The following is a 16651-nucleotide window of genomic DNA, read 5'->3' as shown; positions in this document are numbered from 1 at the left end:
AAGCCCTGTTGTCCATTTTAAAAATTGAGTTGTCTTACTGCTGAGTTTTGAGTTTCAATTTCTCTATATATTTGGACACAAATTCTTTATCATACACGTGATTTGTAAATATTTTCTCATGGTCTCTGGCTTGTTTCTTAACTATATCTTTTCAAGAGTAGAAGTTTTAAATTTTGATGAAGTCCAATTTATCAGTATTTTCTTTTATGAATTGTGCTTTTGGTGTTGCAACTAAGAAATCTTTAACTCAGGGTCACAAAGATTTTCTTCTTCTGGAAGTTTTATAACTTTATGTTTTACCTAAATAGGTTTATAATAAACTTTGAGTTAATTTTTGCATATGGTATGAGGTATTGATCAAGGTTCATTTCTGTGTGTGTGTAAAGACATTAAGTTGTTCCAGAATCATCTGTTGAAAAGACTATCCTCTCTCTGCTGGATTGCCTTTGCAACTTTGTTGAAAATCAGTTGACCATATGTGTGTGGATCTGTTTATGGACTCTATTCTGCTCTAATGATTGCTGTGTCTGTCTTTACACCAATATGTCACTACATGATTTATATTCCTATAACGTCTTAGATAAAGTGCTTTCACCCACAGATATAGAGCTGTGTTCATGATGTGGACTCTGGAGCTAGATTACTGTGTGCAAATCCTGGCTCTAGCACTTACTGGCTGTATCACTTTGGGCAAATTCTTTAATATCTCTGTGCCTCAGTTGACTCATCTATAAAATGGGGATGATGACAGTATCCACTCATCAGATTGCTGTGATCGGTTTGTGCTGATACAAATAAAAGTCTGTAGAACAACACTCAATAAAAGTTTTCTCTTATATAACTTCCTGAATAAAACAGTCAGAGGATTATTGTATAGGTATAGGTATAGGTATAGGTATTATTGTTCCCTGAAATGTCTTGGCCAGTGTCACACAGATAAAGACTACACTTAGGTCTTCTGGCTCTAAACCCAGTGTCTTTTCCAATCCATCTCTGAGACTATAATGGAAACCCCAGTCTTTTTATAATCTAATCTCCGAGGTTATCGTCTATCACTTCTGCTGTATTCAGTACTTTAGAAGCTAGTCTTTAAATCTGGCTCACACTCAAGGACAGGGAACTATAGGAAGTATAATGCCAGTAGGTGGGGACCATAGGAGACCATCTGAGAAGCTACTTATGACAGGTCTCTTCACTTTTCTAAGATTCTCACAAGTCTGGTAGGAAGCGTTGTGGTCAGAGGCTTCTGAACTATGGAATGAGAAGCCAGGGAGAGTATTCCTGAGCCAATGACCTAATAGGAATCTTTGCCTTCCCCGCATGGAAAGAAAGCGAATCTTAGCTGCTTCGTTCACTGTTGCACACTGGCCACACCTTTTAATTAGGAAGTACAGTCTGAGGCTATGCCTGTGGAAATAAAGGAGGTATCAAGTTTGGCCAAGCAGTTTTCTTCTGCCTTTCAGATGACACTAGAAATGTGTTCATACGAAGCACAGAAGTGGGAATCTCACTTATGAAATAAATAACTTATTGATTCACCAAGATTTACTCAGCACCTACCATGCGCTAGTCCCTCTATTAGGCACTGGGGGCACAAGAGTTTCTTTTTTCATAATTTTTCTGTTGATTGTTAAGGCCACAAAATCAAGAGGAAATTACATTGTGTTAATTTAGGTTCTCTAAAAGTGGATACCAAGATAGGATTAGACATGTAAGAGATTTCTTGGAGGAAACGCCTATGAAGGACAAAGGGAGGGAACCAGAGAAGGTGGGGGGAGCTTTCAGACTGCATTACCGGTCTGACATCTGTGCAAGGCTGGGGGAAGGAAGGAGGAGCGGGTAGGGAGAGTTTTGCACTGCAGTGCAATTCCAAGAAAGGATGTGCCGGGTCCCTGGGAAGTATCTGAGCCCAAGTCACCCATCAGAGGAGTCCTGTGTGTAACAGAAGTGAGCCTGGATTTGTATCTTCACTGTGCTCAGTCCTTGACTGGGAGCACCTGAGGGATATGTGGCCTCAGCTCTAGTGGAGCAGCCGGTCCAGAGGGACAGCAGCTAGGGATCTGAGCAGCTTCTTCTCACATCTATCATGTGCATGTCACAAGGTATGACTAGTGTCATGATGAGGTGAGCATAGGTACTAAAGAAGTACAAAAGAGGTGCACCGAATCCAGACTTTCAGGGGTAGGGCAGGCTTTCTGCCGTGCAGTGGTCAAAACTGAGACCTGAGAAGAAGAGAGGAATTAGCAAACTCACACGTACTGCTGATGCAGGTGCAAACTGGTACCACCCCTTGGGAAAACCATTGGTATTATGTAGAAAAGTTGAAGTTTTACATACCCTGCGAGGTAGCATTCCACTCCTAGGGACAGCAATTAGAGGAACTCTTTGCACGTGCACATATATGCACTGGTCTCTATGTAGAAGAATGTTCCCAGCAGTATTATTTGTGATAGCCACCCACAAAGGAAACAACCCACGTCCATCAGCAGAACAGATGAATTGTGGTACAATGGAGTAGTATCAGCAATGAAAATAAATAAATTTACAGCTACGTTAAATAACTTGGATCATAAACACAATGTTGAGGGGGAAAAATCAAGATACTCATACAATACTTAAAAAGCAGGCAGCAATAAGCTACGGCTTAGGGGATGCATACATTGATGGTAACGCCATAAAGAAAAGCAAGGAAAGTGGGGAGAGTTGGGGTTGTGTTTGTGGAGACGCACAGAAGAGGATTCTGGGATGTGCTATTCTGGCATGCTCGTTGAATAATTTTTCTTTAAATTCTCCATATGTGTTTCATGCAATCTCTGTCTGTATATTTCATAATTTAAAAAAGGGGGTGGATAGGAGTAGGCTGGGTGGAGGGAGTGGGATGTGTTCCAGGCAGAGGGCAAAGGACACGGGGGGAAGTGCATGCAGAGCTCAGGGACTTGCAAACACAATGGGGTGATGTGGTAAGGAGTGACGAGAGTGATGGAAGCAGACAGGAGGCCCCTACAGAAGGAGGGGCCTCATAAACCCCTGCTGAGGAGTTTGGACTTTACCCTGAGGGCAATAGGGAGCCACTAAGGTATTTAAGCTGTGGAGAGACTGAATCAGATTTACATTTCCAGAAAGATCCTTCAGCCCCAGTGTAAGGATGTGCCTCACAGTATCCAGGTGAGTGGCGATGAGGTGAGAAAAGGACGAGGGTTCCTGATCCTAGGTGTTGCTGGTGGCTGGTCTTCCTCACCATCAGACTAACTGCCCTGCTATGCTGCTGCACCTAGGGACTTGTAATTTCTAAACCACTGAATCATTAATAACAGGAGGAGAGTCTCCTATCTGGTTGCTCTCCAATGTCCATCGGTCATATTATTAATTGAGATAAAAGTGTCATTCTGGGTCCCAAAGGCCATCTCATTAAGATGCTGAACATTTTGGTGCAGAGGAAAAAATAAAAAAAGCAAAAGGATTTGTAAATAACTGATCATTCCAAAAGATAACCCTCTGTAGGAATCATTTAATAATAGCACTATAGGTAATGATTCTTTATCACTAAAATGACCTGTTCCATTTGCAGTGCTATTATAGATGAGCATGTGGTTAATATGGGAAAGTTTTCTTAATGATTATGTATTTAATACTAAGGTCAGTTGTGGACTTCTTTATTCAAGTGAGGAACTAAATTCCCAAGACATTTCCTGCATGTTCTCTTAAGGCCTCAGTAAACCTAGGCTGAAAGTTCAAGATGATTTATTGTGGGAGGAACCACCTAATGGCTCCCAATTACCTTGTAATTTTAATTGCATGTGAGGAAAATTTTTTTCTTACTGGCAGCATGGATAGCTGCTATTGTTGCCATTGCGTTTATTTTTTAAAATATGGGCAATCTGAGAAAGTAGATACTCTCTAATATTGAAATAATATATCTAGATTTGATACTTTCTAAAGTATAAAGTCTTCCTCATAGCAGCTTTGGAGGAAGTTGGCTACCTACTAAATACCTTCTCCAGTGACAATAATCATTTACCTCCTGAATATGTTCTCTGTTGGAATTCCCTCTGCCTCCTACACCCTCTTGCCCAGCTGTCATCTTCCTTTGTCAAGGGAAAGTCAACGAAGTTCAGATCAAGGGCACAACTCTGTTTTGCCAAGGCAAACTTGACCCTGAGTCAACAGGGGCTGCACAGCTATTAGGCGTAATCTAGTGCCTATGGGCTTTGCTTCTTTTTTTTTTTTTTTTTTTTCCAGTATGCGGGCCTCTCACTGTTGTGGCCTCTCCCGTTGCGGAGCACAGGCTCCAGACACGCAGGCTCAGCGGCCATGGCTCACAGGCCCAGCTGCTCCGTGGCATGTGGGATCCTCCCAGACCGGGGCACGAACCCATGTCCCCTGCATCAGCAGGCGGACTCTCAACCACTGCGCCACCAGGGAAGCCCATGGGCTTTGCTTCTTTTACTAAAGCTCTATTCAGTCCTGTCTGATGACAATGTGGGCGTTCTTGCAAACGTGACTCAACAGAGCCCCAGAAACACAAAGTGGGATAATCCTCACAGAGGGCTAGACTCTGAGATGGTACTTGAATGTATGACCTTCTTACCAGGAAGTGTTGACCGGTGGTGTCATGACACCCACCTTTCAACATTCCTTGGGTGGCTAGATCATTTAGGTGGTGCTTCTCCTGCAGGCTTCAGGACTGTCACTTTCCTTCTTTTGGTTAAAGTCCTGAACAGGGAGACAATTTTGAGCAATAAAAGATATCACCTAGGTCCTCCAGAAGATTATAACATTGTTATGAAGATTTATGAAGGTAAGACAGTCAGAGAAAAAACACCAACACACTGAGTTGTAATATAAGCTTTATGAACCAGAAGCTGAGGAAACACCACATGGGGGTGTGACCAGAACTAAAGGAAATTCAGTCGAGAATGTTTGTTGCCATTGTTGACACGTGCCTCGCTAGCTGCCCCTCAGATAACTGATCAGTCTCCAAATCCTACAGATTCTATCCCTAACGCTCCTGCCTTCAACCTTCACAAGACTCCACCCCTTTTTTGGCCTGCACAATGCCCTCTGAGCTTGTCCCTGCTTGCACACGTGCTCACTTGCACACATGCCCCCTTTGAATCCATTCATCCCTGATCACCTCCAGCCTCGAAACTCCTATGTGCTGAGCAGGGCAGGCTCATGCCCCTCTCAGGCCTCCCCTGAATGACTGCCCATCTAGCTTATTTTGCAGGGTGCTCCCACCTCTCCCAGAAAGCTTTGCCCCTCCAAGACCCCTGTAGATGTGTTTCATCCACCCACAAGCTTCTCCAGCTCCTGGCCTTTGTTTATTTTACTAAATCTCAAATCCTTCCACATGTTTTCTTCTGTATTTTGCACTTGTGGAGACAGAACATAAAGCTTTTTAATATCTTCAACATTATTGACATTTAACATTAAGAATACTTGTGGGAGGAGACCTTCAAGACGGCAGAGGACTGAGATGTGGAGATCACCTTCCTCCCCACAAATACATCAGAAATACAACGACACATGGAACTCCTACGGAACGCCTACTGAATGCTGGCAAAAGACCTCAGACCTCCCAAAAGGCAAGAAACTCCCCAGTGTCCATCGGTCATATTATTAATTGAGGTAAAAGTGTCATTCTGGGTCCCAAAGGCCATCTCATTAAGATGCTGAACATTTTGGTGCAGAGGAGAAAAGAAGAAAAGCAAGAGGATTTGTAAATAACTGATCATTCCAAAAGATAACCCTCTTTCTTTTGTACCTGGGTAGGGCAAAAGAAAAACGAAAAAACAAGAGACAAAAGAATAGGGACAGGACCTGCACCAGTGGGAGGGAGCCGTGAAGGAGGAAAGGTTTCCACACACTAGGAAGCCCCTTCGCGGGCGGAGACTGGGGGTGGCAGAGGGGGGAAGCTTCGGAGCCGCGGAGGAGAGCGCAGCCACAGGGGTGGAGAGGGCAAAGCGGAGATATTCCCGCAAAGAGGATCGGTGCCGACTGGCACTCACCAGCCCGAGAGGCTTGTCTGCTCACCCGCCAGGGCGGGCGGGGCTGGGAGCTGAGTCTCGGGCTTCGGTCTGAGCGCAGGGAGAGGACTGGGGTTGGCGGCGTGGACACAGCCTGCAGGGGGTTAGTGCGCCACGGCTAGCCGGGAGGGAGTCCAGGAAAAGTCTGGACCTGCCGAAGAGGCAAGAGACTTTTTCTTCCCTCTTTGTTTCCTGGTGCGCGAGGAGAGGGGATTCAGAGCGCCGCTTAAAGGAGCTCCAGAGACGGGCGCGAGCCGCGGCTAACAGCGCGGACCCCAGAGACGGGCATGAGACGCTAAGGCTGCTGCTGCCGCCACCAATAAGCCTGTGTGGGAGCATAGGTCACTCTCCACACCTCTCCTCCCGGGAGCCTGTGCAGCCCGCCACCGCCAGAGTCCCGGGATCCAGGGATAACTTCCCCGGCACAATGCACAGCACACCTCAGGCTGGTGCAACGTCACACCGGCCTCTGCCGCCGCAGACTCGCCCCGCACACTGTGCCCCTCCCTCCCCCCCGCCCTGAGTGAGCCAGAGCTCCCGACTCAGCGGGTCCTTTAACCTCGTCCTGTCTGAGCAAAGAACAGACGCCCTCTGGCGACCTACACGCAGAGGCGGGGCCAAATCCAAAGCTGAGCCCCTGGGAGCTGTGAGAACAAAGAAGAGAAGGGGAAATCTCTCCCAGCAGCCTCAGGGGCAGCGGATTAAAGCTCCACGATCAACTTGATGTACCTACATCTGTGTAATACCTGAATAGACAGCGAATCATCCCAAATTGAGGTGGACTTCGGGAGCAACAATATATATTTTTTCTTCCTTTTACTCTTTTTGTGAGTGTGTATGTGTATGCTTCGTTGTGTGATTTTGTCTGTACAGCTTTGCTTTTACCATTTGTCCTAGAGTTCTGTCTGTCGGTTTTCTTTTTTTCCATATAAGTTTTAGCGCTTGTTATCATTTGTGGATTGGTTTTTTTGGTTTGGTTGCTCTCTTCTTTCATTCTTTCTTTTTTTCTCCCTTTTCTTCTGAGCCGTGTGGCTGACAGGGTCTTGGTGCTCGGCCGGGTGTCAGGCCTGTGCCTCTGAGGTGGGAGAGCCGAGTTCAGGACATCAACCAGAGACCTCCCAGCTCCACGTAATATCAAACGGCAAAAGCTCTCCCAGAGATCTCCATCTCAACGCTAAGATCCAGATCCACTCAGCGACCAGCAAGCTACAGTGCTAGACGCCCTATGCCAAACAACTAGCAAGACAGGAACACAACCCCACCCATTAGCAGAGAGGCTGCCTAAAATCATAATAAGGTCACAGACACCCCAAAACACAACACCGGACGTGGTCCTGCCCACCAGAAAGACAAGATCCAGCCTCATCCACCAGAACACAGGCACCAGTCCCCTCCACCAGGAAGCCTACACAACCCACTGAACCAACCTTAGCCACTGGGGACAGACACCAAAAACAACAGGAACTACAAACCTTCAGCCTGTGAAAAGGAGACCACAAACACAGTAAGTTAAGCAAAATGAGAAGACAGAGAAACACACAGCAGATGAAGGGGCAAGGTAAAAACCCACCAGACCTAACAAATGAAGAGGAAATAGGCAGTCTACCTGAAAGAGAATTCAGAATAATGATAGCAAAGATGATCCAAAATCTTGGAAATAGAATGGAGAAAATACAAGAAATGTTTAACAAGGACCTAGAAGAACTAAAGAGCAAACAAACAATGATGAACAACATAATAATTGAAATTAAAAATTCTCTAGAAGGAATCAATAGCAGAATAACAGGCAGAAGAACGGATAAGTGACCAGGAAGATAAAATAGTGGAAATAACTACTGCAGAGCAGAAAAAAGACAAAAGAATGTAAAGAATTGAGGACAGTCTCAGAGACCTCTGGGACAACATTAAACACACCAATATTCGAATTATAGGGGTCCCAAAAGAAGAAGAGAAAAAGGAAGGGACTGAGAAAATATTTGAAGAGATTATAGTTGAAAACTTCCCAAATATGGGAAAGGAAATAGTCAATCAAGTCGAGGAAGCACAGTGAGTCCTTACAGGATAAATCCAAGGAGAAATACGCCAAGACACATATTAATCACACTATCAAAAATTAAGTAAAAGAGAAATATTAAAAGCAGCAATGGAAAAGCAACAAATAATATACAAGGGAATCCCCATAAGGTTAACAGCTGATCTTTCTGCAGAAACTCTGCAAGCCAGAAGAGAGTGGCAGGACATATTTAAAGTGATGAAAGGGAAAAACCTATAAGCAAGATTACTCTACACAGCAAGGATCTCATTCAGATTTGACGGAGAAATTAAAACCTTTACAGACAAGCAAAAGCTAAGAGAATTCAGCACCACCAAACCAGCTTTACAACAAATACTAAAGGAACTTCTCTAGGCAGGAAACACAAGAGAAGGAAAAGACCTACAATAACAAACCCAAAACAACTAAGAAAATGGTAGTAGGAACATACATATTGATAATTACCTTAAATATAAATGGATTAAATGCTCCAACCAAAAGACATAGACTGGCTGAATGGATACAAAAACAAGACCCATGTATATGCTGTCTACAAGAGACCAACTTCAGGCCTAGGGACACATACAGACTGAAAGTGAAGGGATGGAAAACGATATTCCATGCAAATGAAAATCAAAAGAAAGCTGGAATAGCAACTCTCATATCAGACATAACAGACTTCAAAATAAAGACTATCACAAGAGACAAAGAAGGACACTACATAATGATCAAGGGATCAATCCAAGAAGAAGATATAACAATTGTAAATATTTATGCACCCAAAAGAGGAGCACCTCAATACATAAGGCAAATGCTAACAGTCATAAAAGAGGAAATCGACAGTAACACAATCATAGTAGGGAAATATAACACCCCACTTTCACCAATGGACAGATCATCCAAAATGAAAATAAATAAGGAAACACAAGCTTTAAATGATACATTAAACCAGATGGACTTAATTGATATTTACAGGACATTCCATCCAAAAACAACAAAATACACTTTCTTCTCAAGTGCTCATGGAACATTCTCCAGGATAGATCATATCTTGGGTCACAAATAAGCCTTGGTAAATTTAAGAAAATTGAAATCATATCAAGTATCTTTTCTGATCACAACGCTATGAGGCTAGATATCAATTACAGGAAAAAAATCTGTAAAAAATACAAGCACATGGAGGCTAAACAATACACTACTAAATAACAAAGAGATCACTGAAGAAATCAAAGAGGAAATTTAAAAATTCCTAGAAACAAATGACAATGTAAACATGACGACCCAAAACCTATGGGATACAGCAAAAGCAATTCTAAGAGGGAAGTTTATAGCAATACAATCCTACCTCAAGAAATAAGAAACGTCTCAAATAAACAACCTAACCTTACACCTAAAGCAATTAGAGAAAGTAGGACAAAAATATCCCAAAGTTAACAGAAGGAAAGAAATCATGAAGATCAGATCAGACATAAATGAAAAAGAAATGAAGGAAACAATAGCAAAGATCAATAAAACTAAAAGCTGGTTGTTTGAGAAAATAAACAAAATTGATAAACCATTAGCCAGACTCATGAAGAAAAAAAGGGAGAAGACTCAAATCAATAGAATTAGAAATGAAAAAGGAGAAGTAACAACTGACACTGCAGAAATACAAAGGATCATGAGAGATTACTACAAGCAACTACATGCCAATAAATGGACAATCTGGAAGAAATGGACAAATTCTTAGAAAAGCACAACCTTCCAAGACTGAATCAGGAAGAAATAGAAAATATGAACAGAGCAATCACAAGCATTGAAATTGAGACTGTGATTAAAAACTTTCCAACAAACAAAAGCCCAGGACCAGATGGATTCACAGGTGAATTCTGTCAAACATTTAGAGAAGAGCTAACACCTTTCCTTCTTAAACCCTTCCAAAATATATCAGAGGGAGGAGCACTCCCCAACTCATTCTACGAAGCCACCATCACCCTGATACCAAAACCAGACAAAGATGTCACACAGAAAGAAAACTACAGGCCAATATCACTGATGAACATAGCTGTAAAAATCCTCAACAAAACACTAGCAAACAGAATCCAACAGCACATTAAAAGGATCATACACCATGATCAAGTGAGGTTTATCCCAGGAAGGCAAGGATTCTTCAATATACGTAAATCAATCAATGTGGTAAACCATATTAACAAATTGAAGGAGAAAAACCATATGATCATCTCAATAGAAGCAAAAAAAGCTTTTGACAAAATTCAACACCGATTTATGATAAAAACCCTCCAGAAAGTAGGCATAGAGGGAACTTATCTCAACATAATAAAGGCCATATATGACAAAACCACAGCCAACAACATTCTCAATGGTGAAGAACTGAAACCATTTCCTCTAAGATCAGGAACAAGACAAGGTTGTCCACGCTCACCACTATTATTCAACATAGTTTTGGAAGTTTTAGCCACAGCAATCAGAGACAAAAAAGAAATAAAAGGAATACAAATTGGAAAAGAAGAAGTAAAGCTGTCACTGTTTGCAGATGATATGATACTATACATAGCGTATCCTAAAAATGCTACCAGAAGACTATTAGAGCTAATCAATGAATTTGGTAAAGTAGCAGGACACACAATTAATGCACAGAAATCTCTTGCATTTCTATACACTAATGATGAAAAATCTGAAAGAGAAATTACGGAAACACTCCCATTTACCATTGCTCCAAAAAGAATAAAATACCTAGGAATAAACCTACCTAAGGAGACAAAAGACCTGTATGCAGAAAACTATAAGACACTGATGAAAGAAATGAAAGATGATACAAACGGATGGAGAGATATACCGTGTTCTTGGATTAGAAGAATCAACATTGTGAAAATGACTATATTACCCAAAACAATCTACAGATTCAATGCAATCCCTGTCAAACTATCAATGGCATTTTTCACAGAACTAGAACAAAGACTTTTACAATTTGTATGGAAACACAAAAGACCCGAATAGCTAAAGCAGTCTTGAGAAAGAAAAATGGAGCTGGAGGAATCAAGCTTCTGGACTTCAGACTATACTCCAAAGCTACAGTAATCAAGACAGTATGGTACTGGCACAAAAACAGAAATATAGATCAATGGAACAGGATTGAAAGTTCAGAGATAAACCCACACACATATGGTCACCTTATTTTTGATAAAGGAAGCAAGAATATACAATGGAGAAAAGCCAGCCTCTTCAATAAGTGGTGCAGGGAAAACTGGACAGCTACATGTAAAGGAATGAAATTAGAACACTCCCTAACACCATACAGAAAAATAAACTCAAAATGTTTTTTTTGTTTGTTTCTGGTTTTGTTTTTGCGGTATGCGGGCCCCTCACTGCTGTGGCCTCTCCTGCTGCTGACCACAGGCTCCGGACGCACAGGCTCAGCGGCCATGGCTCACGGGCCCAGCCACTCCGCAGCACGTGGGATCCTCCCAGACCGGGGCACGAACTCGTGTCCCCTGCATCGGCAGGCGGACTCTCAACCACTGCGCCACCAGGGAAGCCCTCAAAATGTTTTAAAGACCTAAATATAAAGCCAGACACTATAAAACTCTTAGAGGAAAACATAGGCAGAACACTCTATGACATAAATCACAGAAAGATTCTTTTGGACCTACCTCCTAGAGAAATGGAAATAATAACAAAAATAAACAAAAGGGACCTAATGAAACTTAAAAGCTTTTGCACAGCAAAGGACAACTTAAACAAGATGAAAAGACAACCCTCAGAATGGGAGAAAATATTTGCAAACGAAGCAACTGACAAAGGATTAATGTCCAAAATATACAAGCAGCTCATGCAGCTCAATATCCAACAGGCAAAAAACCCAGTCCAAAAATGGGCAGAAAACCTAAATAGACGTTTCTCCAAAGAAGACATACAGATTGCCAACAAACACATGAAAGAATGCTCAACATTACTAATCATTAGAGAAAAGCAAATCAAAACTACAATGAGGTATTACCTCACACTGGTCAGAATGGCCATCATCAAAAACTCTACAAACAATAAATGCTGGAGAGGGTGTGGAGAAAAGGGAACTCTCTTACACTGTTGGTGGGAATGTAAATTGATACAGCCACTATGGAGAACAGTATGGATGTGCCTTAAAAAACTAAAAATAGAACTACCATATGACCCAGCAATCCCACTACTGGGCATATACCCTGAGAAAACCATAATTCAAAAAGAGTCATGTACCACAGTGTTCACTGCAGCTCTATTTACAATAGCCAGGACATGGAAGCAACCTAAGTGTCCATCGACAGATGAATGGATAAAGAAGATGTGGCACATTTATACAATGGAGTATTACTCAGCCATAAAAAGAAACGAAATTGAGTTATTTGTAGTGAGGTGGATGGATCTAGAGTGTGTCATACAGAGTGAAGTAAGTCAGAAAGAGAAAAACAAATACCGTATGCTAACACATGTATATGGAATCTAAAAAAAAAAAAAGAAAAAAAGTGGTTCTGAAGAACCTATGGGCAGGACAGGAATAAAGACACAGATGTAGAGGATGGACTTGAGGATACAGGGAGGGTAAAGGGTAAGCTGGGACGATGTGAGAGAGGGCATGGACTTATATATACTACGAAATGTAAAATAGATAGCTAGTGGGAAGCATCTGCATAGCACAGGGAGATCTGCTCAGTAGTTTGTGACCACCTAAAGGGTGGGATATGGAGGGTGGGAGGGAGATGCAAGAGGGAGGAGATATGGGGATATACGTATATGTATAGCTGATTCACTTTGTTATAAAGCAGAAAGTAAAGCAATTATACTCCAATAAAGATGTTAAAAAAAAAAAAAAAGAACAATTCTGGGCCTGCAATAGGCAGTTGGGGATACTTCACAATAATGTTAGAAGAAAAACTAACTGCTTCAATAAGTGGAGATGCAGGAAGTATTTTGTCTTTTTAAAGTCATAAAGTTAAAAAATACATTAAGCATTTCTTTCCTAAAAAATAAGATATTGTGGTAAGGAGAACATCTCCCACAAACATCCCATAATTTATTTGCAGGCGAGGGTAGGCAAGGGTGCAAGTAAGAGAACATTCCATTTTAGGCAAACTTTGCTTTATCTTCTTTTTTTTCTTATAAGTGGAGCCCAAATTTGAGCTGCACCCCCCCCCCCACCCGCCCAAAAAACCCTTATTTTTTCAAGATTAAAAAAATAACTTGGGGGCTTCCCTGGTGGCGCAGTGGTTGAGAGTCCGCCTGCTGATGCAGGGCATACGGGTTCGTGCCCTGGTCCGGGAAGATCCCACATGCCGCGGAGCGGCTGGGCCCGTGAGCCATGGCCGCTGAGCCTGCGCGTCCAGAGCCTGTACTCCGCAACGGGACAGGCCCGCATACCGCAAAAAAAACAAACAAACAAAACTTGGAAATTGGGGAATTAAAAGAGAGGAAGATGTTTAGGGAACTCCCCAAATGCCTGACCTAACAACATATGTAGCACACAGGATTTCATTCTGCAAGGCACACAACCAATAGCACATGCAAGCTGACGGGGTGAGAGAGGTAAAGATTAGCCTAGATATTTCTTAGAGGCTTGCTGAGAAGACAGAAAGAATCACAGGCAAATCAACAAGGCTGAAAGGATCTAAAAGGGTGGGCAAGGCTGTGGGTAGGGGGTTTAGGAATTACCACCGGTATACTGGTAAATCATTTAAAAACAAAATAAGCGTGAAATGTTGTCACTTGGGTGTGGGCCATCGGATGAGGAACAAAGGTACGTACTGAGCAGTCAGGCAGAGAAACAGGATTTTACAGGTCCATGTTCTGGGAGCAATTAGCGATGGAACAATCTCAGGTCTTAGTGAAGTGAGATACAGGATGGGGAGCTCACATTTGCCAGAAATGGTGGCTCCCTTTCATCAGCAAGAAGATGATAGGCTGATGAGAGTGATGATTGACAGCCTTAAATATGACTTGATTCCACCGTGGGATTATTTTCTCCGTTGATTGAAAACATTCACATTTCTTCACTTTCTGAGGGTTGTATTTAGAGATACAGGACTCTTTGAGATATCTTTGAGAATTAATGATCTAGTGTGACTCAAGGTCAAGCCTCATTATACTGTAATATAGAATAAAAGGGTAAACGTGATTAAACTTATGTAGGGCATAAGCTGAGGTTACTTTTTTGAAATAGGATCAGATTTTGACTTCTTATTTTTTCTTTTCTATTCCCTCTCATAAAAACTTACTTGAAAATGTATTATAATTTCTGGCTAATCAAATCTTAAATGTATACCATATCAAATCTTTAGGAGACTCTAAATTACAGAGTAATTTTTTTTTTCTTGTAGAACTGAAACTGTGTTCTTTGACTAACTAATACCTCCTCTTTCCCCTGCTTCTCCCAGGTCCTCCCAATCACCATTCTACTCTCTGCTTCTATGCGTTGAACTATTTTTAGATGCCTCATATGAGTGGTATCATATAGTACTTGTCTTTCTGTGTCTGGATTATTTCACTTTCATAACGTCCTCCAGGTTCACCCATGTTGTCACAAATGGCAAAATTTCCTTCTTTTTAAAGGCTGAATAATGTCCCATTTACCACATCTTCTTTATCCACTCATGGACATTTAGACTGCTTTCCTGTCTTGGCTGTTATGAATAATGCTACAATGAACATGGGAGTGCAGATATCTCATTAACATCTTGATTTCATTCCTTTAGATATATACTCAGAAGAAGGATTGCTGGATCATATGGGAGTTTTATTTTTAATCTCTTGAGGAGCCTCCATACCGTTTTCTATAGTGGCTGCACCAATTTACATTCTCACCAATAGTGTACAGGTTTCCCTTTTCTCCACACCCTCGCGATACCTGTTGTCTCTTGACTTTTCGGTAATAGTTATTCTAACGGGTGTGAGGTGATATCTCAATGCGGCTTTGATTTGCATTTCCTAGATGATTAGTGATGTCAAGCTCCTCTTCATGTACTTGTTGGTCATTTGCATGCCTTCTGCTGAGAAATGTCTGTTAAGTTCCTTTGCCCATTTTAAAATCAGGTTATTATTTATTTATTTAGTGCTGTGAATAGTATGAGTTTCTTATATATTTGGATATTAACACCTTATTAGATATATAGTTTGCAAATATTTGCTCCCATTCTGTAGGTTTCTTTTTCATTTTGTTGATTATTTCCTTTGCTGTGCAGAGGCTTTTTAGTTTAATGCAATCCCATTTGTCTATCTTTGCTCTTGGTGTCATATCCAAGAAATTATTACCAAGGCCAATGTCAAGGAGCTTCTTCCCTATGTTTTCTTCTAGGAGTTTTATGGTTTCAAGTCTTATATATACATCTTTAACCTATTTTGAGTTGATGTGTGTGTGTGTGTGTGTGTGTGTGTGTGTGTGTGTGTGGTGTAAGACAAGTCCAATTTTATTCTTTTGCAAGTGAATATCCTGTTTTTCTGGCACTATATGTTAAGAGACTATCCTTTTCCCATTGTGTATTTTTAGACCCTTGTTGAAAATCATCCATTGATCTCATATGTGTGGGTTTATTTCTGTGCTCTCTATTCTGTTCCATTGGTCTGTATGTCTGTTTTTATGCTAGTACCATTTTGAGTACTATAACTTTGTAATACAGTTTGAAATCAGGAATTATAATGCCTCCAGCTTTGTTCTTCTTGCTCAAAATTGCTTTGGCTATTCAGCGTTTTTTTTGAAATTCCACATGAATTTTAGGATTCTTTTAAAGAAGTTCTCTAAAAATTGTCATTGAGATTTTGACAGGGATTGCACTGAATCTGTAGATTGCTTTGGGAACTATTGGCATTTTAACAATATTAATTCTTCCAACCCATGAACATGGATATCTTTCCATTTATTTGTGTCTGCTTTAATTTGTTTCATCAGTGTTTTGTAGTTTTCAGTATACAGACATTTCACCTTTTTGGTTAAGCTTATTCTTAAGCATCAGAGCAATCTTAAAATTTATACATGGATACTGAAGAAATATTTTATAATTCTAAATGATGACTATACATTGCACAAAAATCTTTTTTGGTGAATTTACATTTATAGTTACAGTAGGAAGACACTAAATTCGCAGCAGCATTCTCTATGATTTCATTATTATTTTAAAATGATCCCGCCAGCATTCTGCAGCTGTGCTTAAAAAAAAAAAAAAAAAATTGAAGGGGTGTAAAGTTTATTAACAACAACAAAAGATGGAACAGTAAACAGCTACTGAACATGGGATACTTCCTTATTTACAAGTTTCACTGCAGAAGGCCTGTTTTAATCAGCATTTCAAATAATCAAAGGAGTACAATGTTCCATTTTCTCCTTTTCAGAAGAAATGGAATGAGCCCTCAGGCAGCCACCAGCTTGGGAGAGTTGGGGGTGCTGACTGTGTTGAAGCATTAGGCAATCAGGCTAATTTCCTTATGCTACTTCTCAGGTTAGAGGGAGGAGGAGAAGCAGCAGCCACATTCTCACTCACCCCTGGGCACTGGGGGAAACTGTGGCGCTTCCTAGGTGGAATGCTAAAAGCTGAAGTCAGCTCTTGGTATTGCCCTGGTCTTTGGCTCAGCA

At 41.3% G+C, this 16651-nt stretch overlaps 1 protein-coding gene across 1 annotated transcript in view; it reads left to right on the top strand.

The window, feature by feature from the left end:
- The window catches only part of MRPS6 (mitochondrial ribosomal protein S6), a 98337-nt gene that overhangs the window by 14177 nt on the left and 67509 nt on the right, over positions 1-16651 (top strand). The window lies entirely within an intron of this gene.

Source organism: Delphinus delphis, chromosome 4 (genome assembly GCF_949987515.2).
Source record: "Delphinus delphis chromosome 4, mDelDel1.2, whole genome shotgun sequence".
Classification (NCBI taxonomy): domain Eukaryota; kingdom Metazoa; phylum Chordata; class Mammalia; order Artiodactyla; family Delphinidae; genus Delphinus; species Delphinus delphis.
This window is presented reverse-complemented; position numbering and strand designations above follow the sequence as displayed.